Source organism: Euleptes europaea, chromosome 1 (genome assembly GCF_029931775.1).
Source record: "Euleptes europaea isolate rEulEur1 chromosome 1, rEulEur1.hap1, whole genome shotgun sequence".
NCBI lineage: Eukaryota > Metazoa > Chordata > Lepidosauria > Squamata > Sphaerodactylidae > Euleptes > Euleptes europaea.
Genome location: NC_079312.1, coordinates 9,821,423 through 9,845,029, shown reverse-complemented (window position 1 = coordinate 9,845,029; position 23,607 = coordinate 9,821,423). Strand labels below are relative to the sequence as shown.

General features: G+C 40.2%; 1 pseudogene; it reads right to left on the bottom strand.

Moving 5' to 3' along the window:
- Positions 1-1,857: 1,857 nt before the first annotated feature.
- LOC130487222 (zinc finger protein RFP-like) lies at positions 1,858-22,655 on the bottom strand (annotated as a pseudogene).
- Positions 22,656-23,607: the final 952 nt, after the last annotated feature.

Genomic DNA, 23,607 nt, shown 5'->3' with positions numbered 1-23,607 from the left:
GGGTGGGGCTAAGTTAAGTCATCCATTGGTTGATCCTGTGTTGCAGTGTGCTTTCCAAGCATCATGGGGGTGGAGGCCAGCTTTTGGGGAGAAGATTGGCTCTAACCTGCCAGTCTATAAGCTTTGGATCTTGGCTGCTTGTGGTAGCTGAGGAGGCTGAAGAACGTGGAACAGTTTTGGAGCTGTGCTAACAATGGCAGAAGGTGGTTCCTCTCTTGGCTGGTTCTGGAAGGCACCTGGATCAGATAATCCGATGGCCTGGGTTAGGCTGGGAATTTTCTCAAGGAGGCCTTGAGGGTTAGTCAGATTCTCACAAGCGCACCGGTTGTTTGGGGTGATCTGCTGGAGCTGCAAGGCAAATACTGTGGCAGGAGGGCTGCAGTGTTCCTATGGCTTCTAGTGATGAGGCCTTTGTGGCACTCCCTTCCAGTTGTTGCGAGACTGTGTTTCCTTGGCTTGATTCAAGAGGGAGTCTGCCCATGGGGAATGTGAACAGGCCTCTGGGGATAACATATGTCTAGTAGACATGATCCATCTCTGGGAAATGTTTTCTGTTAGAACTTGTCTCCTGTTGAACATAAAAATCCATATGGAGTAAGTCGATGAGATTCTCTTGGGTTAGCGTTTGTTTCATTTGATACTACTTTTCAGGAAGCTTTAGAGTGATTTCTTTCAGGCCCTCCGCGGTCCCTTAGCACCAGCAAGTCTACAGCTTTGGATATTTCAGGCCCCATAATGTGGCCCTGTATTATTTATTAAATGTCATCTCAGGTTCCGTATGAGAAACCTTCTTTTCAAGGAAATGTATCATGGCCCCATAGGTCATGGCAAGCCACCACCTGTGAAGGCTATGGAGTGACCAAAAGTCAGATGCAGGGTGATTGTCAGGGCAGAAAATAATATTGTTTCTCTCCTCTGTTATCTGTGTTCAAGACTTGTTTAGTTAAAGCTACAATTTAATAGCCGAACACATTATTTCATTATAGACAATACTAGCCCACACAGCAATATTATAGTTCAGAAAAAAATTAGTTCAGAAAGATATACTTTACAGGACCTTGGAGACTACTGCCAAATATTTAAACAGTATCTCTTGATCCTCAAGGTTACTCTGTAATTACAGTTGTGTAATTCAGCACAAAGACATACAAGTTTAGCAATAGAGAATGTCTTAAAAAATTCTCAAATAATATTCGCTACATATATTTACCTTCCAGGCTATGCTGCAATTCCCTCTTGTAGAGTTGCTAGCGCATATCTGCCTCCTGTTCCTGTTGTGCTAATGGTGCTATCCTAAAATAGTTAAATAGTTTAAAAAAATGGAGGTAGGATCTTTATTCGGTTTAGGGATTAGCACCAATTTAGACTCTAACCAAGAAGGTGGTAAAGGAGTCCCGTCCATTATTTCATTAAATAACTTCGCTAAATAAGGAGCCAATATTCCCTTAAAATGCTTATAAAATACAATTGTATAACCATCACTCCCAGGAGCAGCTCTATATTTCAAATAATTAATTGCTCTTTCCACCTCTTCTAATGATATCTCTTTATCTAACATTTCCTTGCTTTCAGGTTTTAGTTGTGGGATATTTATTGATTGACAAAATTGGTTAACCTCCTCTTCCCTTATCTCTTTGTCGGCATATAATTTGTCATAAAATTCCAAAAAGGAATTGAGGATTTATTTTGGTTTATTTATTACTTTACCATCTGAATTTCTTAGCACCAAGAACCATTTCTTCTTTTGAGCTCCTTTAATGTTATTAGCCAATAATTTTGTGGCTTTACCATCCCATTCGTAATTTTTTTTGGTTCAAGTACCATAAATTTAATGTTGTTTTATTTATTTCCAATATATTAAGTTCTCCCATCTTCTTCCAGCAGAAACATGTTGATATCAGCCAAACCCTAGATCTTGCTCTGCAGCTCAGGAGAAAGAGACCACCGAGGCTGAACTTTTTCCCGCTCTTCATCCATCTGCAAGGCGTGTCCAATATCCTCTAGGAATTCATTTGCTAGCAGCTGGCTCACCTCTGCCATCTCATAGATGAGATCTTGAAGAAAAGATTGTTTCTTGGAGAGTGCAGAGGTATACTCTTTCTTGTATATTTTAATCTCCTTATACACCTCTTTCACCTGAGCCAGCAGCTGTCTCTTGAGCTTCCAGAAACCCCTGCATTGTTTTGAACTCGGTCCTTGTCTTTCCCACATCACTATTGTTTGTGTAAAGAAGTATAGAGTCTCCGATTCAAGGGTTGCTTTATTAGACAGAACATCTTTTTCATCCTCTTTGAGATGGTCCAGGCATTTCTGCATAAAAATCTTGTACTCGTGGGCGGCCAATTCCGCAAGGGCCAGGTTGTGGTCTCGGTGCTCCTTGGAAGGCGCAGCACATCTGGCAGAGGATGACTTTTTCCTCCTTGCAGAAGTAGGCCCTCTCAGAGTGCTCCTCACCGTCTCCCTCCCCACCATCAGCCTCTAGTTCCTCCAGCAACTGTTTGGTGATCTCCACTAGGTTGGACTGATGCCAGTTGGTTGTCAGGCAGCTTGGGTCAAATTCTGTGGCACAGTGCAGACAGACGATGGGTTACAGCTTCTCCATGCAAGCCCGGGTTGGTGTAAAAGCAGGTGCAAATGTCACAGGAGGCTTCCACTCTTCTCGATCACAGCCATGGCTTTCAGGGCCAGAAGTCCAAACTCGGTTTTGCCCTGAGGCGGCTGGAGATTGGCAGAACCTGCAGTCTGCTACCCCAGAACTAAAAGGCAGGATTCAGTGCTGGAGGTAAAGCAGAGAAAGGCAAAATGACTCCCATACAAACATATGACAAATTAACAATAATTGCATTAGAAACTTTTAAAAATTAATTTAAAAAACCCATAATGAACAGTCTGGACATGTTATAAGAAAGCCTTACATAATTTCTAGTTGCACATCATATTATACAACAAAAACATCTTATGTACTAAAAAAGAACTAAGAAGTTATTCTTTTACATGGTCCATAACAGAATGATAGAAAAACCGACATTGTGGCATACCTTCTTCAGAGATTTCTCAGCTCCCAGCTTGAACAATTGAATGAGTTATGCAGAGCTGGCTATGTTTTATAACCAGGTGTGATGCAGTACCCTTTAACCCTTAAAGGACTGATGATCTCAAAAAATGCTGAGTCACTATATGTCTAGGAGGTCCAGGCTCTCATTCAGCCCATGAGGGGCCAAGGAGCTCAATCTGAGCATCTGTTCAGCTTCCTTATTATCATTTTGGCCAGGTATTTTTTGGAAAGCCCAAAGTACAATATCTGTGGCCGTATGCTTGTTTTCTATTAAGTGTGAAACGAAGGATGCTCCTGTTGTTCCCAAGGAGATGTTGGCTTTGTTTTCTGACTTTGTTGATCTGTTTCCATACTACATCAGGTGAGTACTGAATTTTTTTAAATTCCGTTGGAGATTCCACATGTGTGGATCTCTGTCAGAGGGATCAGAATAGATGTGGCTGTAGTGTAGAGATTAGCTGTAGACAAATGTTTGTTCCGTTTGTTTGAGGTGATGACTGGAGGTGTGTAGATGTTTGGTGATCGGTAGGTTTCCAGAATAAGGCAGTTTTTATGCTGCCATTATACAATGGTGTCCAGAAAATTTACTAGGTATGTGGATTAGTTCATGGTCAGGTTGATGGTAGGGTGGAAGTTTATTTATTAAATGTATAGCCCGCCTTCATTCCCAGTCAGAATTCATTCCCAGTCAGAATGAAGGCAGGCAAGGTTTCCAAATTCAAAAGCATAGAGGTTACCAGAATTCTCAAATGGTTTGTTCTCATAAGCTGAAATCCTCCAGCATAGCATCAGAGTTTTAGAGTCCCAGTGTCTTGGCCTAGAGAATAATCAAAATGTTCAGTGTGATGGGCCATAGTGCCCTCAGGCACATCAGGACATCTTAGTTTTGCATAGCCAAAGGTCCTATCTTTATTTCCAAAATTCAGAGTGCTGAGAGCTTTAAAATCCAATCAGAATTCTGGAATATGATCTAGGGTAATGATGTACCTAGAGGTCACATGTTATAGGCAAGGGCCAATTCATGTGACAAAATAAGGTTCTTAATTGAATGATGTCCAGTTAAGGAAGGAGGTTGGCCTTGGCAGTTTAGGGAGTAATGGCCATAAACTGAAGACACCTGGCTTATCTACTCTGAGGTTGAACCGGTCTCAGTTTCACAAATCAAGGCCTGCATTCCAGCTGTTGCAATATCACAAATTTCAATCCTGTGTAGGCCATAGGCATGAACCAAACAACTAACAAGAAATTAAGAGGTTTAATTTCTTGACAGCAAGGTCGGCTGTGGTATTGATAGAGATGGTGTCCCTAATGGCTTGTAACCCATCTTTGTGGGGGATGTTTGTGTATAGAGACGGTAGCCAAAATACTGTTCCTTGAAAGATTGTCAACAGATTGTATTTTTCTCAGGAAGTCTGTGATATTGTGCACATAACTGGGGGCATTGATGGCATAGGGTCTGAGAATAGAGTCCACAATACAACATGCTGGGTTGCTGGGATATTTTGGGCAGAAGATAGAAAGTGCCCAGTCAAGGGTTTCCTGTTGGGTTTCCTGTTGGGTGTCCGTGTACATCTGTTCCTGTACATACATGGGTAATTCCTTCATAATCCTGTTTAGTTCTTTTTGGTAATCCTGAGTGAGGTCTGATGATAGTTTTGGAGAGTTGTCCTTCAGCTTCCTGAATGTAGTCTTTGCATGTCTAAGAAGCTTATTAACTATTTGAGATTGCCTTTCTTCCAAGCTCTTCTTTATCCCAGTCTGCATGTCTAAGAGGGTTATTAGCCGCTCTTAAGATGCTTTCTTTTTTAGGGCAAAGGAAATCTTCCTGTGGGAATGGTGGTCTCCTCTCTCCTTCCTGTCCCTCATCACCCTGCAGTCATTCTTTGGTGCATGACTTAGTTCTTTCCAGTTCTCAGATATGGAAACTGTTCTGCTGCACAGAGGTGTTCCAGTGGAAAGTATGAAAGAGTCATTCTTAGCCCCATTCGTAGCCTTCTCTTTTTCAGTCCAGATATTGGTCTACAGACCCTCTTTGGGCGTTGATCTTCTTGACCATTTTCAATCTTGTAGTATGTTCTGTCTGCAGTTTAGACAGCTCTTAGGCAAGTAGGGACAGCAAATTCTAGCTCCAGATCCACAATCGGTCTCAGCCAGTTGCTCAGAGACTGGTTCACTTCAGGAAAGTTTGGGGCCTACTAAGATTCCTCCAGCCTTACCAGTTCCTACTAGTTGGATGTGCTTCTCATTAAAGCTAATGTTGGACGCAAAAGCCAGAACCCATTCAATGGCACAGACCCACCAAGAATGGGGACAACTTGGGTTATTTCTTTAGAAGCAAGAGGTAAATTTTATTATGCCAGCAGGAAGAGTCTGTCTCAAGACAGCCAAATACAACTCTTCAAAGGCCCCATGCAACACATGGGAGTATTTATACAATGTTGAGTTCTTTGTCTACCTTTTTGCTTTCTGCGCATGCCTATGATTTCACATGTGCCTTCTATGCATGCCCAGGAGCCCACACTATCAATTAGCTTAATTGGTGCAGCACTTTGGCCATTTCTCTACGATATCTTTATTTCTGTGCCAACCTCTATACGTTTGAAACTGGCCAAATGCCCCGGTTTAGCTCATCCTGCTTGAGATAACACATGAGAGGTATACCTTCTAATGTTATTTTGGCATGCCTTTTCCCAATTAAGCTTTTATCCTGGCAGGCCTTCGTCCTATTGAATAGGTGTGATCTAATCCTTGGAGTGGTTTCTAAATTTCGGTCTTATCTAGTGAACTTCTGTATGCTTGCTGATCTCTACCTTCTACTTTTCTGAGGAGAGCCAAATCCCTCCTGGCCTATGTAGATATCTAAAGCTTATACATACATTCTCTTAAATGCTTCAGTGAAGTGCTTTCCATACATTTCTGACATATTTCAGTGAAGTGGTATTAACTATACGGTGGTACCTCTATAATATGTGTGCTCATACAGTGATACTGTGAATCCCTATATACTGGGATTTCAGTTTGTGTGTTCATGAGGTTACACTGTGACTAACATATATTTTCTACAAACTAGGATTTTAGCTTGTGTGCTTACTGGAACTGTTGTGATGCACAGTGAAAACCAAACAAATTGAGATTTTACACTTCCTTCACTAATGTTTTTTTTTTTTTAAACTGGACATTATTTTCTTTGTGCTCTGAGGCTGTGACGGGGGTGCCCTCTTCTGAGGTGAATAGGAAGCTCTGCCTTTTTGAATTAATAGTAATCTAAGGTCTAAAGAAATTTAATATTATACATTTCTGCCTCTGTTCAGTTATTCATTTGTGATCTGATTTCTAATAGGCGTATCAAGATTTGTGTGCTTTTGGTGATGAGTCTATAGATGTTCAGGGCAATCTGTCAGGAAGGCCCAAAGCTTGCAAGTGCACCAAGTTTTGTACAAAGGAAAGGGGCTAACTGCAGATACGGCTAGTGAGGAGGGAAGATTGTATTTGAGTTGCATGCCTCCTCGACGTTTCATTGCCTCACCATTGTTGGAAGAGCTGTATTATATGAGATTTGGCCACGTCGTCCGTATGGAAGGCTGGCCTGCCATTTTAGTATTAGATTGCCTCGTCGTGTCAATTTGTAGATCTGTAAACGGGTCAGATCTCTAGGATCCAGATTCTTCTGCTGGCCTCAACGATAGTGCAGCATGTCTTTGGGTTGCATCGATGCTGTGAACCCAACATTTCCCAGCCCAAGCCATGATAAAGTTGTGCCCGTAGAGGGGTGTTTGGGCTCTGGCTTCCTGATCTGCCAGTCTCCTTGAGAGTCAGGAGTTAACCTTCAGATGATCAGTTGTCAGGGTCTGGGGCCCAGGAGCTGGTGCTAGATCTAGCATCCAAGAGTTGTGGCCGGGTGAACTGGTTGATCCAGTAAGGCTTCAAGGTAATCAGCCCCAGCTGTACTGCCTTCAGGTGCTGGAGTTCCAAGGCTGGGCTGTGCACTGGCCCAGATCCTACAGGGAAATACCGTGCTCAGTGCACTGCTCCAGTTCTACCGTGGGCCTATGTTCAGCTGGTCTGGCTCTTTGCCTCCTCTGTGCCCTCTCCGTCCAGGCCTTCTGCTGCCCCTGTTCCTATGGACTGAGAGAAGCTCCCATAGGGCTACAGTCCAGGGTTTGAGGCCTGCTTGGTGGAGGTCTTGGCGATTGCACTTTTAAAATTTTCTATATATAATCATTGTGGTTGCCATTCCAAGAAAGCTAATACAGGATTAGACTTTACTGAATAAGATGGGGCTTACTTCTGAGTAAACATGCATGGGATTGCATTGTTGTTGATGTGCTGATGGGGGTTAGATAGTGATTATTTCAGTTTTATTAATACGGTCATAGACCAGCACAAATCACAGCAAAATTCAAAAATTAACTTGCACGCATGAATTGGATTTTAATTTAGGGGAAATATCAGTTAAGTAGAACAATAAATAAGGTTGTTAAATTAATATATAGCTAAAAATTTTGTAGCAGTCAGTGCTGTGTAGGCAAATAGGTTTCTAGGTCTTGTATCTCACTAAGAAATACGTTACCTTGCTTAACCAGATGCCCCATAAGCAGTGATACAAGCTTTGAACTTTTCTAAGAAAAAATCCTTTTTATTGTAAATGCTTCAGAATATAAAAAGAATGTGGGATCAGGGCACAAAGTACTTCAGTTACAAACATAATATCAAGTTAGTTACAAGTCAGTTACAGCTACATTGTAAGTTTTTAGCAGATAAGCAGATCTTCTCGAGGTATAGAGCAGTGTAAAGTACAATTCATTGTAAGCAACATAACTTCAAATATTTCATATCACATAAGCACACAGTTCAAACAGCTCTGTTTGCAAAATAACTTACAACAGGCTTAGCATATAACATTTTTGTACAATACACAGATCACAAATGCATCTATACATACATCACTTACCGCTGGGAAGGTCACTTACCAAGACCTCCAACGAGCCCCTATTCCAGACCCCTTATATATGTTCACTGTATGAATCAGTGAATTGCGTCATCCGCAACCTTCAATGCTGTCTAGGCTAGATAAGGAATCTCATCAGTGATGCCAGGTGTCTGTCCAGCTGGCTTCTTCCTCATATCTCAATTCTTCTCTTAAGATATCTGTGTAGCAAGAGATCCTGTAATTATCATTCCTCGCAAACATTACAATTTAAAGTAGCTATTCTATATGGTTCTTGTCTATATGAGCCTGTAATACTCTCTGCCCACAACCATTTGAACTGTCAGTGTTTGGTGAATTTTACAGACAACACCACCTTCATTATTGGCATGTGTTCGCAGCGAAGTACAAAAACAGAGAACACAGAAAACTAGGGCTAAACGAAGTCAGGATTTAAATTCTCGGCGCTTCATAGTCAGTTACAAACATTTTGCTACCCTATCTATTGTGGTAGGATTGTCCAGAAAGGAAAAGCTGTATCTTGGGCTTGTCTGAGCATTTCACGTGGCTAGGAGTGAATTAAGAAGTTTAGCCCGAATGTCAACATATGGGTAATACAGAAAGACATGTTATAGTGACTCTACGCATCTCAGTCAGTAGGGGGCAGAGTCTGTTTATATATGGGGTTTTTCTGAAACCTTCCAAATAGCATAGCTGAAGGTAGAACACTAAACCTTGCAAGCATAAAAGGCTCTACGTTGCTGTGGGTTGATCCGGTGGTAGAAACAGAACGCTGGGCTGTCCAAAGGTAGTGGAATCCCAAGATACCCCAAGAACAGGTTTTCCTGGCTGCACAATTAAGTTCTTGAAATTTTATGTCTAGGATTATTCAGATAATTCAGAGACCAATGCAAGCGTGTCTAAGGAGATTCCTAAAGTTTTAATTTTTTGCTCAGTGTGGCTTAACCATTTGGAAGGTGGATATTCTGTGAGCATTAAATGGGTAAGACTAGTGGAATCAGGGCTAAAAAGTAAATCTAGCCAGAATTTGATTGCTGGAAACCAGAGCGTGGTTGTTAACAGTCTTTGGTTGTTAGACAAATTGCAGTATATGGTGCACAGTTTAGGATTCCAAGAATCCTACGTAAGAATGAGGATTGGACTGCTTACTTGAATGCATTGGGTGCCATAAAGCAGTTGGGAACATGATTTGGCATTAAAAACTTTGAGCAGTGTGGGCACATATTGGCTACCTCTTGTATTTTTTTTTTTTTAAGCCACAACCCGCATTCCATTTTTCACTAAATTTGTTGCACACTTGCGATGTGTGAGCCAATTTGCGTTGATTTGAAAATATAATCTCAGATACTTGAACTGCCTAACCTGCTCTGTTTTATTCCTGTTAATATTCCATTTAAAGGGTTTCCATGTTTTTGAAAAGACTATTACTTTGGACTTCCCGTAGTTCAGAGAGAGCCAGTTGGACTCACAATATGTTAAACAACGATGAAGTAAGCGTTTCAGACCGATTCTTGAACAAGTCAAAATGACAGCATTGTCTGCATAGAGGAGAAGTGGGACATGTAATGGGGCCAAGTTTAGGACGGTGACCGTCTGTACCAGACAGTAATGGAGCAAGATCGTAAAGGATAAGGTTGAATAAGAAGGGTGCTACTATACAACCTTGTTTGGCGCCTTTGCTGATTGAAATTTTTGGTGTTATGTTCCCAGACAGGGTGTATGGGAATATAGCTTTCTAATTAAATTTAGCACCCTCCTATCCATGTTCATTTTGAGTGACCTAGCCCATAGTAGATCTCTGGGGATTGAGTCAAAAGTTCGAAAAAGGCAGCATATAGCTTGGTACCATGTCTCCCACTGTATTTATTAACTAGATGGGAGAGGGTAGCACAGTGATCCAGGGAGGACTTTCCTTGACAATCCCTGATTTGTTCTGGGCCCAGGATCTTATGCTCAGATATCCAGGTGGAAAGTTTGTTTAGAAGATGCCTAGCATACAGTTTCCTCACAACAGAAAGATGACTAATTGGTCCATAGTTTGTTGGTGATGTGGCATCTCCCTTTTTGAATATTGGAACTGGAATTGCATTCATCCAATTATCCGGCATTTTACCTATTCTATCGATTATGGTAAAAAAAGCAGCTAGTGGTGGAGCCTACCAATTGGGATGATCCTTCAATAATTCAGGACGAATCATTTCAGGACCTGGGGAATTCCTTGATTTTAGCTGGCCAATAAGTGTTTTGATTTCTTCTGGCGACACAGGTGGCCATTCTGGAATATCTTGTAAGAAATTATTCTGAGACCTCAGGAGAATTTGTTCATTTCTCATGAAAAAGATTTAAAAAGTGGTCATACCAGTTATGGGCGAAATTCTCTTGTTGAGAGTCAGTCTGCAGCAGAAGGCTCCTGAGATTATTGTCCCAAATTGCCCGGTATTGTTCGCAGTAGTAGCCTGGATTAATTGCTCCCATTTTTTATAAATTATTTTTATTTTTTGAGCTGGTTCTTTACACTAAAGTATTCAGTTGGTAAGGAAGTCGCCATTGAGCCTCGGTATTGTTGATAGATAGCACGGAGATTAGATTTAAAACCCTGGCAATCGCGGTCAAACCAGGCATTTAGATTAATCCTCAATTAATTTGGGAGGATTGTAGCTCATTAAACGCATTTGATATAAACAAATGCTGGGCATACTGGGCTACGCTCTGCTGCCAGGGAATTCTGAAACCAAAAACCAGCAGCCAGATGCCAAAGCGTTCAAAGTTGCACAGAAAAGTTTTCATTCCATATATATACTTCCAATTATTCAAACACCAACATAAGAAAATTATACATCAAAATTGCCCAAAGTTCTTATATTTATAAGTTCCAAAGTCCAAGCAAATTTCAGTCATTTCAAGGCAAAGATTGCAACTTTCTTCTCCAAGTTGGAAACTGTAACGTTCTCCTGGATCGTGTGTTACTATGCTATAACGAAGTCGTTTCACTCGATCATCAATAGGTTGAGTAACCTTCTCGAGCCCTGAAGTTAAGTCCCAACCAGGTAACAGACTACAGGGTGTCAAGGATTTCCTCCCCTCGAAGCCTAGCCCCGAGGGAGGGAGAATTCCTATCTGGATCAGAATGCAACAACCTTGCCGAATGCAGGGCACTCTGCCAAGCCTCCGCCAGGCACAGGAGCCCAAATAAGCACCCGAGCAAGAATTGTTAGCTTCCCCTCTGAGTTTAGCGGGTAGAACTGCCACCAGCCCTTCAAAAAGATTACAACTAGCAGAGCCTAAGGGCAAAGCTGCTGCCAGCCACTTACCAATACAAAAGCAAGCTCACCCTGCAAGGTAGAGACCCAGCAGGGGGAGGTTTTACCTTCAAAAGAGATTACAGACTGTGGTAGCAAGCCTTAAGGCTTCAGGCACTCAGATTTAGCTTGGAACCACCAAAACAAGAGTCACAAAAAGCCAATTTAAAGGCTAACAAGTTTTATTCACAAATAGTATAATTCCACAGCCAAGTTTCAGAGAAGCAAACAAGCAACCTGGTACGTTCTTAACAATGTGCCAATGCTTTAACACAATCCCTCTAATTAGGGGAGTTATTGAGGTATACTCCAAGGAAAAGGTAAGTCTAGTCCCCTTTTCCCTATTTTTCTTTCTTTCAAAATTTCGGATCTCTGTTTCAAGCTAGCTCTTTGCAAAGCCCGCTGGACAACAGTATTTGGATATTGTCTTTGAGCCAAATCCTGTCTCAACTGTTTGGCTGCTCTTTTAAAATCCCTATCTTCCATAGCATTTCTTTTTAGTCTTAGAAACTGACTGTACGGAAGGTTGTTCCTAAGGTGGGCAGGATGAAAAGAGCGGTAATATAATAGGTTGTTACAATCCATCACTTTTTTGTATGGTCGTACACCTAACTTACCATAATTCTTTTTATATACTACTGTGTCCAGGAATGCTGATTGCTGTGCATTGGACCCTCCTGTTCATTCTATATTTGGATCCTGAGTGTTGAGCCATTCCTTAAATGCCTCAAATGATGCTGAATCTTTCTTGGCCAGAAGAATATCATTCACGTATCTCCTGTAAAATAATATTTCTTGTGCAAAGGGATTTTTAGACATGATGAACCTCCGTTCAAATGATATCATATAGATGTTGGCAATGGAGGGCACATAGGCGCTTCCCATTGCTGCGCCCCTTACTTGTAGGTAGAAGTCTTCTTGGAACATTAAAAAATTGTGCTCCATGACTACATCTAGGAGACTGAGCAGGAAGTGTGTAGGTGGGCATTGATGCCCTCGGGAATCAAGTAGTTCCCATATAATATGTCTGTCTTCCTCCGTTGGAACATTGGTACAGTGAGGGGAAAAAGTATTTGATCCCCTGCTGAATTTGCCCATTTGCCCTCTGACGAAGAAATGACCAGTCCATAATTTTAATGGTAGGTCTATTGTAGCTGTGAGAGACAGAATAACAGCAGGAAAGCCCCCAGAAACCCAGAAGACAAAAGTCAGAGATTGATGTGCATTATAATGAGTAAAATAAGTATTTGATCCCTTTGCAAAAGATGACTTAGTACTTGGTGGCAAAACCCTTGTTGGCAATTACAGAGGTCAGACGTTTCTTGTAGGTGGCCACCAGGTTTGCACACATCTCAGGAGGTATTTTGTCCCATTCCTCTTTGTAGATCCTCTCCAAGTCAGTAAGATTTCGAGGCTGATGTGTAGCTACTCCAACCTTCAGCTCCCTCCACAGATTTTCAATGGGATTAAGGTCTGGAGACTGGCTAGGCCACTCCAGGACCTTAATGTGCTTCTTCTTGAGCCACTCCTTTGTTCTCCTCTGGGTCATTCAGATGTGCATTGACAAATTGCAGACGGGCCTGTACATGTGCTGTCTTGACCAAGTGGACCTTGCGGGCTCTGCAAGATCTCGGTCCTTCACGGCGTAGTGTGTTACCAACTGTTTTCATGGTGACTATGGTCCCAGCTGCCCTGAGATCATTGACAAGTTCCCCCCGTGTAGTTCTGGGCTGCTTCATCACCGTTCTCATGATCATTGCAACTCCACGAGATGAGATCTTGCATGGAGCCCCAGACCGAGGGAGGTTGACAGTTAGGGTTAGGGTTGTCACCTTCTCACCAAGCTGCTTGGCAATAGTCTTGTAGCCCAGTTTAGCCTTGTGCAGGTCTACAATCTTGTCCCTGACATCCTTGGACAGCTCTTTGATCTTGGTCATAGTGGCTAGTTTGGAATCTGATGGATTGATTGCTTCTGTCAACAGGTGTCTTTTGTACAGGTACTGTAACGAGCTGGGATTAGAGGTAAGACCTCTCCCTTAAAGCTGGTGCTTCTAATCTCAGCTCGTTACATACAGTGAAGATACCAGGTAGCCTGACATCTGGCTGGTTGATAGGGGATCGGGGATCAAATACTTATTTCACTCATTATAATGCACATCAATCTCTGACTTTTGTCTTCTGGGTTTCTGGGGGTTTTCCTGTTGTTATTCTGTCTCTCACAGCTACAATAGACCTACCATTAAAATTATGGACTGGTCATTTCTTTGTCAGAGGGCAAATGGGCAAATTTAGCAGGGGATCAAATACTTTTTCCCCTCACTGTATATAAGGCATTTACGTCCAACGTACCTAACACGCTGTTTGGAGGAACTGTCACCTTTTCTATCTCAGTAATAAAGTGCAGTGTATCTTTAATATAAGATTCTGTATGGATGGCAAATTCATGTAAGAATGATTCTACGTATTTGGCAATTGGATCTAGTGCTGAATCTATCTTGGCCACGATAGGTCTACCGGGTGGGGGAATGATTCCCTTATGGGTTTTGGGAAGGACATAAAAAATGGGTATTTTAGGGAATTTATTCACTAAATATTCAGCTACTTCCTGGGTAATGTGGTCCAAGGCAGAAGCTTCATTAACAATGGTATGTATAATCAACATTATCTCTTCAGTTGGATCATGTGTAAGTTTCCGATAGTAATTACTGTCATTAAGTTGTTTTTGTATCTCATTAACATAATTCTGTTTACTCATCACAATAATAGCCCCGCCCCTTATCTGCAGGTTTTATAACCAGATTTGGGTCATTAGCTAAGGAATTCAATGTCTCCCAATCTTGTAACTCAAAATTGTGTTGTTTAAAATTTTTGAGTGTTTTAATGTCAATATCATGCAATACCACTTCCTGGAAAGTGGCTATCAAGTGGTTGTTAGAGGCGGGAATATATCTGGATTTTGGTTTAAATTTGTTTCTATGTTGTGTTGCCCTGACATTTTCCTCATTCCCATACTGTTCCTTCAATTTAAGTAACCTAATTAGTTTGAACACATCAATCCTAGTCTGCAATGTTGAATAGTTAGGTGTTGGCACATATCCGAGTCCAAGATTTAAAATCTTCCTTTCTCTATCTGTAAGTGTACATGGGGATAGACTGATAACTAGTTCTTCCGTTTCCTGCGTCCTCTGCGTTGGTGAAAAGGGTAGGGGTTCCCTCTTCCCCTACCTTGACTAGGTCTTAAATTATACTCCCTGTTGGAGGCTCTACTCGATAAACTGGAGGAATCACTCCTATCTTGTGCTCCTGAGGTATCCCTACTACTCTGGTGAATCGGAGCTTGTTCGTTTGTGTTATTATACCATGGGTAAACCGTATCCTCCGTGTAATCATTAGTGTCTCGTTCCAGTTTTTTAGTTTTATATGCTCGGATGTTGTCCCGATAGGCTTTAAGTTCCAATTCCATTTGTTTGATATCAAAAGTGGAAGGAATAGTAGAAGACTTAATGTCCTCTTTAATTTTGTTTGTTTCCTCTTTCAATTTGGTTACTTCCACATTGGCTTGTCCTATAATTAATGTCATTAAGTCAAAAGCACACTTATTTAAAATTGCAACCCATTTATCTTTGAACTCCAGGTCCTTGAACTGGAGTATCCTTGAACAAAGTAGGTGCTTTTTGCAACCGCAAACCTCTTGGAACCATTTTGTTCTTAACATATTGAACCAATGAGGATGCGTGCATCTCGTATTTGATTTCCTTTTTCATGCTGTATAAGAGAGCATTAAAATCAGAGGCTGACTCTATTTCTAATGTGGAAAATCTGAAGTGGGCTCGGTACTGTATCTGTAACAGAATCTATAAGATTAATATCTCACTGAGAGATATGGTGCTTTATTAGACTGTGTTACCAAAGTATGCGAGGCAACCTTATTGAATCAGCAAGATTCTTTTTATTGCTAACTCCAGTAATAATACAAGCGAGTTTCAGAACTTTGAAAGTAGAGTATAACAGAATGTGAAGTGAAATAGAGCAATACAATATGTGACAAAGCAATAGTCAAAATACATAGCAGTGATAAGGCAATATGACAATATACACTCAATATAATGCATTATATAACTTAGTCATATATAAGTGAACATATTCAATGAAGCCATAAGCACATTTCATTGCAAGCATTTCAAACAGTTCAATGTCAAACATTTCACATCACATAAGCAAACATAAGCAAAATAACTTCAAATATAATAATTTCAAACAGTCTTAACATATATCAGTTTATACAATCACAGATCAGAAATTAATCACACATATCACCTACCGCTCAGAAGGTCCCTTACCTAGACCTCCAACAAGCCTCTATTTCAGACTCCTTATATACTGTCTCTGCAGGAATCTTATCAGTGAATACTCTCGTCATCCATAACCTTCAACACTATCTTCAAGGCTATGAGATATGCCCAAGGCTGTTAGGGTAGATAAGTGATCTAATCTCGAGGCCAGATGACAAACATGATGATAAATCACATTTGAATCAAGGTCCTAATTCAACACAATAGGAGTCTGTTACCCCCACAAGTTGTTTACTCATCACAGTTGGCATCTTCTTAAGATACCTTTTCTTGCTCTTTTAACTAAGTATACAACTACCTGCATCCCCATCACATTCCTGCCCACAACAGGTGATGCTGAATCTAAGATTTTATCCCTTTCTTCATTTGAAAAGGCAAAGGTCTCTTTCCATTTTGACATGCTAACAATACAGGTTAGGAAGATAATAAACGTTAGCCTGCTGTGCCGTGTGCTCAAACCAAAAACCAGCAGCCAAATGCCAAAGCGTTCAAAGTTGCACAGAAAAGTTTTCATTCCATATATATACTTCCAATTATTCAAACACCCACATAAGAAAATTATACATCAAAATTGCCCAAACTTATAAGTTCCAAAGTCCAAGTCAATTTCAGTCGTTTCGAGGCAAAGATTGCAACATTCTTCTCCAAGTTGGAAACTGTAACGTTCTCCTGGATCATGCATTACTACACTGTAACAAAGTAGTTTCACTCGATCCTCAATAGGTTGAGTAACCTTCTCGAGCCCTGAAGTTAAGTCTCAACCAGGTAACAGACTACAGGGGTCTGGGTAACTCCCTGTTTCGACATGTCTTCCTCAGAAACCACTATAATAAATACATATAAACCGTAATCATCATCTCCAATAATAGACTTCTGGGCAAAATAATAGAATCATCGACTATTACCTTACATCTCAGAGCTGAATTAACATTTCAGAGTTGAATTAACATAAGGCCTAATATCTGTCTTGCCTCTAAGACTATTCCTCTCACAACCTTGCCCAAAGATCACAGAGAGATGATGTGGATCCAAGTCAGCATTTATTTGCCAGCAAGAGAACAGAGGTTATAACATTTTTAAAAGCTCTATGTTTGGTAGAGCTAATCTTCCAAATGAATTGTCAACATTTGAAACAAAAAAACTGAGTTTGGGTAGCACACTCATTTTGATAGTTGAGACTCTACCCAGCCATGAGATTTTTAGTTTCAACCATCTCTTCAGATACTTTTCAATGTTGGCCAAAGTTGCTTTTTAATTATCATTGTACAAAGTTTTATTATGTCCAGGTATCTTTATACCCAAATATTTTATACGTTCTTCTGTCACTTTACATCCTATAATAGATCTGAATTTGTCTTCTGATCTTTTGAGGTGTTTTAAAATTATATTCCTCTTGGATTTATTAATCCTATAGCCTGAATATGATCCATATCTTTCTATTATATCCATTAGATGTCTAATTGATTCTTTTTTTTTTAAATTTTATTTTATATTTTAGGGGGTACAAAGGGAAAAAAAGGAAAGGGAAAAGATAAATCATGAATATATAAAAACATCGTTGGAATTTCGTTAAAAACAAGCTCATAGAATACAACAAATATCAAACAAACATTATACAGTTTATCTAATAAAATGACATTAAAGATAGATATCTTTCATTTGTCAATATATTGTTTTAAAAGAGATATTAACTAATCAATTGCTTATCTAGAAGACATATAAGTGTAAAATAACTCCCATTTTTCATTAAATTGTTCCGTGGATTCATTGATCTTTGGATTTAAAATAAAAGTCATTTTTGCCATACTGGCGTAATCTAAAAGCTTTTCTTTCCATTCTTCAGTTTCGGGAATAGACTTTGTTTCCAAGTCCTTGCCAGAACCGTTCTTGCTGCTGTTGTGGCATATTTAAAAATATCATGAAATTTCAAAGGCAAGTTTGGTGGGACGATACTGAGTAAATAATATTTAGGATCTTGTGGTATCTTCATTTTCAATATCGTCTGGAGTTCTCTATGAATCTGTTTCCAGTACTGTTGAATTTTAGGGCATGTCCACCAAACATGAAAGTAAGACCCGTCTGTGTTTTGACATTTCCAGCAAACGCCTTTTCCCCCGGAAGATGTCATATGAGAGAGCATATTTGGAGTCAAATACCATCTATAAAATGTTTTATACCAATTTTCTTTAACTTCTTGACATACAGTATATTTTAATTCAAAGGTTCAGAGTCTTTCCCAAGATTCCATATTAATCATTTCACCAAAGTTTTGCATCCATTTAATCATATTCGTTTTTACTTGTTCTTCTTCTGTCATATTTTAAAAGAAGTTTATAAATTTTTCCTAATAAATGAGAGTCATTCTTGGTTATTAGCAGTTCAAACTCTGTCAATTCTCGAAATGGCCAAGAATGTAAGCAATCTTTCTTCAGATTAGACCTCAGTTGGAGATAAGTTAGCCAGTTTAATTTTTGAAAATTTTTTTGAAGTTCAGTTAAGCTCTTGATTTCACCTGTTGGGTCTATCATATCATTGTAAGTAAATTGAACAGCCGGTTTCAGTTTAACATTGTCATGGTATGCTTCGGTTGGAGACATTATTGATGGTGGAGTTGGACTTATTCTTTTCTTATATTTCTTCCATACTTTTAGTATCGCCGTCTTGATGTCACAGTCTTCTGATGTTTTGTCCTTGTGATTGCTGTGGGATCCCACAAAATTTTATGAAATCCTTGTCCGAGATCCGCTCGTTCTAGAATCAAATGTCTATGATTAGGATATTTTATCCATTCTGCAATCCAGGTTAAGCAGGCTGCATAATAATATAGTTTAAGATTAGGTAGTGCCAAACCTCCTCTTTTCTTTTCATCTTGTAACACTTTAAATCTAATTCTTGGCTTTTTCGCGGCCCACACGAATCGATTTATTTGTTTTTGCCAATTTTCTAGTATTCTGTCTGGTATACTAATCGGCAGAAATTGAAATAGAAAGTTCAGTCTTGGGAGTACATTCATCTTTATCACCGATATTCTTCCCAGCCAAGAGATGTTCATTTTTGACCATAAATTTAGATCTTTTTCTATGTCTCCCCATATTTTCAAATAATTTGACTTCATAAGTGTCTTGTTCTGTGATGATATTCTGACCCCAAGATATTTAATAGACTCCTTCGTTATTTGGCATCCAGTAATTCCTTGTAGATTCACATCTTCATCAGTTGTAGTATTAAAGGTCAAGATTTTGGTCTTTGTTCAATTTGTAGCCGGAGAATTTGGCAAATTCTCTGATGTGTTGATAAACATATGGTAAAGTTCGTTCAGGGTTTTGACAAATCAATACAACATCATCTGCATAACTTTTAATTTTGTGTTCTTCATTTTGAACAACCAGACCTAAGATTTTAGGGTCATTTCTTATATAGTTCGCAAGAACCTCCATTGACAAGTCAAAAAGAAGTGGAGAAAGTGGACATCCTTGTCTGGTACCTTTGTTAATTTTGAATTCTGTCGAAAGAGATCCATTTATCAATAGACGTGCCTTTTGAACGGAGTATATTGCGTTGAAGACCGTAAGAAGAGTATTTCCACAATTCATTTGTTGTAGTATTTTAGAAATAAAGTGCCAAGATACGTTATCAAAAGCTTTTTCCGCATCTAAAAAAATCATTGCAGTCTTTAAAGATTTTGACTTTATATATTTAATTGCACTGAGAACCAATCGTACGTTATCTCTCATAAGTCTCTTTGGTATGAAACCAGTTTGGTCTGGGTGCACCAATTTGTTAATATGGTTTTGAAATCTTTTGGTGATAATAGAAACAAAAATTTTGTAATCAATATTCAACAAAGAGATTGGTCTATATGCCTGAGGAAGATATGGATCGGTGCCTTCCTTTGGTATAAGAGATATATGTGCTTCTTGCCAGGACAATGGAATTCTTCCATGCTCAATTACCTCATTGTACAGAGATAGTAAAATAGGCGTCAATTGTTGTTCAAAAAGTTTGTAATATTGTGGTGTAAATCCATCAGGACCTGGTGCTTTATCCAATTTCAAGTTATTTATGGCATCCACAATTTCTTGTGTTGTTATCTTCTGATTAAGACTCTCTTGTTCTTCTGATGATAGTTTAGGGAGATGTGCATCTATCAAATACCTTGTTAGCCCCTGGTCTTGCAAATCGTCCTTCACATACAAATTGTTTGTAGTAATCAACAAATACCTTTTCAATTTCATTTTGACTGTTGTAAGTTGTTCCATTAACTTTTGCACCGGTTATCTTTCTTTTCTTCTCTTGTTGTCGAAGTTGACTGGCTAAAAAACGGCCCGGTTTATTTGCTCTTTCAAAAAATCTCTGCTTGGCATATTTCATTTTCATTTTAATCTCTTCCGTTTCTATCAGTTCGATATGATGTTTAGTCATCTTAATGTCATGCAGAGTAATTTTATCTGGCTTAATTTGAATCTTTTTTTCCAATATTCTTAATTGTTCTTGAAAATCTTTAAGTTTCTTTTGCTTGTCTTTTCTAATCTTGGAATTCAAAGCTATCATTTTCCCTCTAATGAATGCTTTACTGGCATCCCACACAGTAAAATCTGACATGTCTGAGGTCCTATTTAAAATAAAGAACTCTTCCACATCACGTTTACTTTGTTCAAGCATGTTTTTTCTCCGCAATATTTGATCGTTTAACCGCCATCTTCTAATTCCTGGTCTTCCTCTCGTCACTGTAAATTCAATTGGATTATGATCTGACAGTATTCTGGGGGCGATCTGTATTCTGTCCAAACTTGTTAAGATAGATTTGGAAGTCCAGCACATGTCAATCCTGGAAAATGATCCATGACGGTTTGAGTAAAATGTGAAGTCTTTTGTTTTTGGATTCTTCGTTCTCCATACATCTATTAAGTTAAATTCTTTCATACATTTAAAGACATTCTTCGGTAATTTCCCGGATGTGCTATTGTGGGATTTGTCAATCATTGGATTTATTACCGCATTAAAATCTCCTGGAAGTATAATTTCTCCTTGATGAGAGTCTGCAAGTTTCTTGAACAATGTTTCAAAAAAGATTTCTTTAGAAGCATTTGGAGCATATATATTTACCAGCGTAAAACAGATTCCATCTAATCCAAAAAGAGTTAAAATTTGGTAACGTCCATCTGGATCTGCCATGTGAGATTTGACAGTTAAGATTTTTTCATTGATATATGTAACCAGACCTCTCTTCTTCTCTCGAGCCGAAGCAAAGTAGGGAGTTCCAAGGTGGGTCATGTGTAAAAGTTTCTCATGTTCTCTTTTAATATGAGTTTCTTGAAGGCAGATAATGTCTTTCTTTTTCTTTTTTAAACTGTGAAAAACTTTCTTTTGTTAGGGGAGTTTAGACCGTTGATGTTCAGTGATAAGATTTGTAACAAATTCATGCTGAAAAAGAGGAGTCTACGACGCTGTTGCTTGGTCTAGTTTGTCTACTTCAGAAGTCTTCTTATGTTTACGTAATTCTCGCTTTTCCAGCGGTATTTTTTTGTCTTTCTGAGTCAGTTGGGAGGTGCTGGGAATTGCTTCCAAAGTGTTTTCTGAATCTTTTGGAGAGGAGTCTTCTGATGTTCTTAATTCTTCGAGCAACTCTTCAGCTTGTGAACGATTATGGCATAGTGGGTTTTTTTTTCCACCACACTTATAACAAAACTTTCCAAATGCTGGACGTTCTTGAGGCTTATGCACAATACCACACTGTAAACATTCTTTATCTCTAACACAATCGTGTCTATATTCAGAAAGTGACTTCTTGTGTCCAAGTGCCTGGACAGGAATCCCCTTAACAATCCTTGTCCATCTCAGATGCTTCATACAGCTTCTTAGAAAAAGTTGCCATGGTGTGCAGCCGAGATGTTGTTGCTTCAGCTAGTTGACATATCTCAACTGCTTTCTCTAGATGGTCAGATTCCTTCAAAAGTCTTTCCTTTAACTTCTCCGTTGCACTAAAGACTATCTTGTCTCTGACCATCTCATTAGTTGTCACACCTAATTCACAGCTGTCAGCTTTCAACTTAAGTTCAGTTACAAATTGTTCAATAGCATTCACTCGTCTCCATAAAGAATATGGATTCCAAAAAGAATAACATTCAAATATCACATTATTCTGAGGAGTGCAGTATTTCTTGGACTGTTCAAGGACTTCTTCAATATCATTTGGCTCCCCACCAGGAAAAACTAAAGTGTTGTATACCAGCAAGGCTTCCTCTCCCACACAGTTCAACAAAATAGCTACTTGCCATTTATTAGATATCTCATCAGCTCCAGCTGCTGTAAGATATGGTTGGAAAGCTTGCTCCCAACACTTTCACTTTTCAGCCAAATTGCCTACAACACAAGTATAGGTTGTCTTGTTTGTGGGCTTCCTAGAGGCACCTGATCGGCCACTGTGTGAACAGACTGCTGGATTTGATGGGCCTTAGTCTGATCCAGCAGGACCTTTCTTATGTTAGAGGTCGAAAAAAATACATGTCCGTAACTTCTGACACCGTGTAATATTCTGTCCTTCAAATAAAGGCCTCAAAAAGTAATCAGGCTTCCCATAAAGAAATAACTTACTTTAATAGCATCTCTTAACACAGAAGGCTCCGCAACAAAACCAGCCAGGAAACGACAACAATCAAGTGGTGAGAAATAATTAATAAATACTCTTCAGCTGTGCATGAGCGAGTGCCGACGTTGCCTGTCAGGCGGTGCTCTGGCATGCCTTCCCGGGCCTTCATATCATGCAGCATGTAGTCGTCCTTCACACTCCATGAGAAGTGACTCGTGAGCTGCTGGTATTTCATCGTGAGATGCCGGAAATCATGAGTCGTGGCATCCAGCCTGGTTTCTTGTTGGGATCCCAGGGCATCCCTCACCACAAGGTGGAGAAGGTGGGCCGCACAGTAAATACGTGCCTCCAGGCCCAATGCCGCTGCTGCCGCCCTGATGTTTGCACCGCCGTCCACCATCGTGAAGCCCATGGTGATACCCTTGCATACCCAGGAATCTTTTTTTTCATGGCGGTGGCGATGTTGGCCAACGTGTGCGCCTTGTCGAACTTCTCGGCAAGGAGCATAGCGTGGTGATAGCTGGCCCATTGGCCCTCACCCTGCCTAGCGCTGCTCCCCACACTCCCACCCAGAAGGTCATATGGTTGCCACCAGGGTGCAGTGAGGGAGAGGTACCCGTGCTGTGACTGTGGGCTACTCCAGAGGTCGGATGGGAAGTGCACAGTTCTCCCGGCAGTGCAGGAAATCTCTGCCTTCACATAGCTATTACCGGTGTTGTGAGGGTGTTTTTGTCCTTGTGTTGTGGTCTTTGTGTTGAGAGCCAGTGTGGTGTAGTGGTTAAGAGCGGTGGTTTGGAGTGGTGGAGAACCGAGTTTGATTCCCCACTCTCCACCTGAGTGGCAGTGGCTAATCTGGTGAACTGGGTTGGTTTCCCCACTCCTCCACACAAAGCCAGCTGGGTGACCTTGGGCTAGTCACAGCTCTCTCAGCCCCACCGACCTCACAAGGTGTCTGTTGTGGGGAGGAGAAGGGAAAGAGATTGTTAGCCACTTTGGGACTCCTTAAAAGTAGAGAAAAGCAGGATATAAAAACCAACTTTTCTTCTTAAATGTTAGAGAGTTACTGTAAGAGTTGTGCATAACCTCTCTCCCTGACATTTTGTGGTTGGCTCCGCCTCCTGCAGCAGCCATTTTGTTGTTGCATCCACCAGCCCGTTTCAGAGTTCCAAAGGTGCCCGCAGGCTCAAAAAGGTTGTAAACCCCCTGCCACGGGGTCTTCCTGGGCAATAAGAAGCTAAGAGGCCTACTGAGATCTGCGGGGTAGCCCCCATAACCTCTAACTATGGTTTGGGAATACCTGTGGAAAAATTGTTAAATCTACTCACATACATCCAAAAACTGTCAACCTACAGTTTAACTCTCTT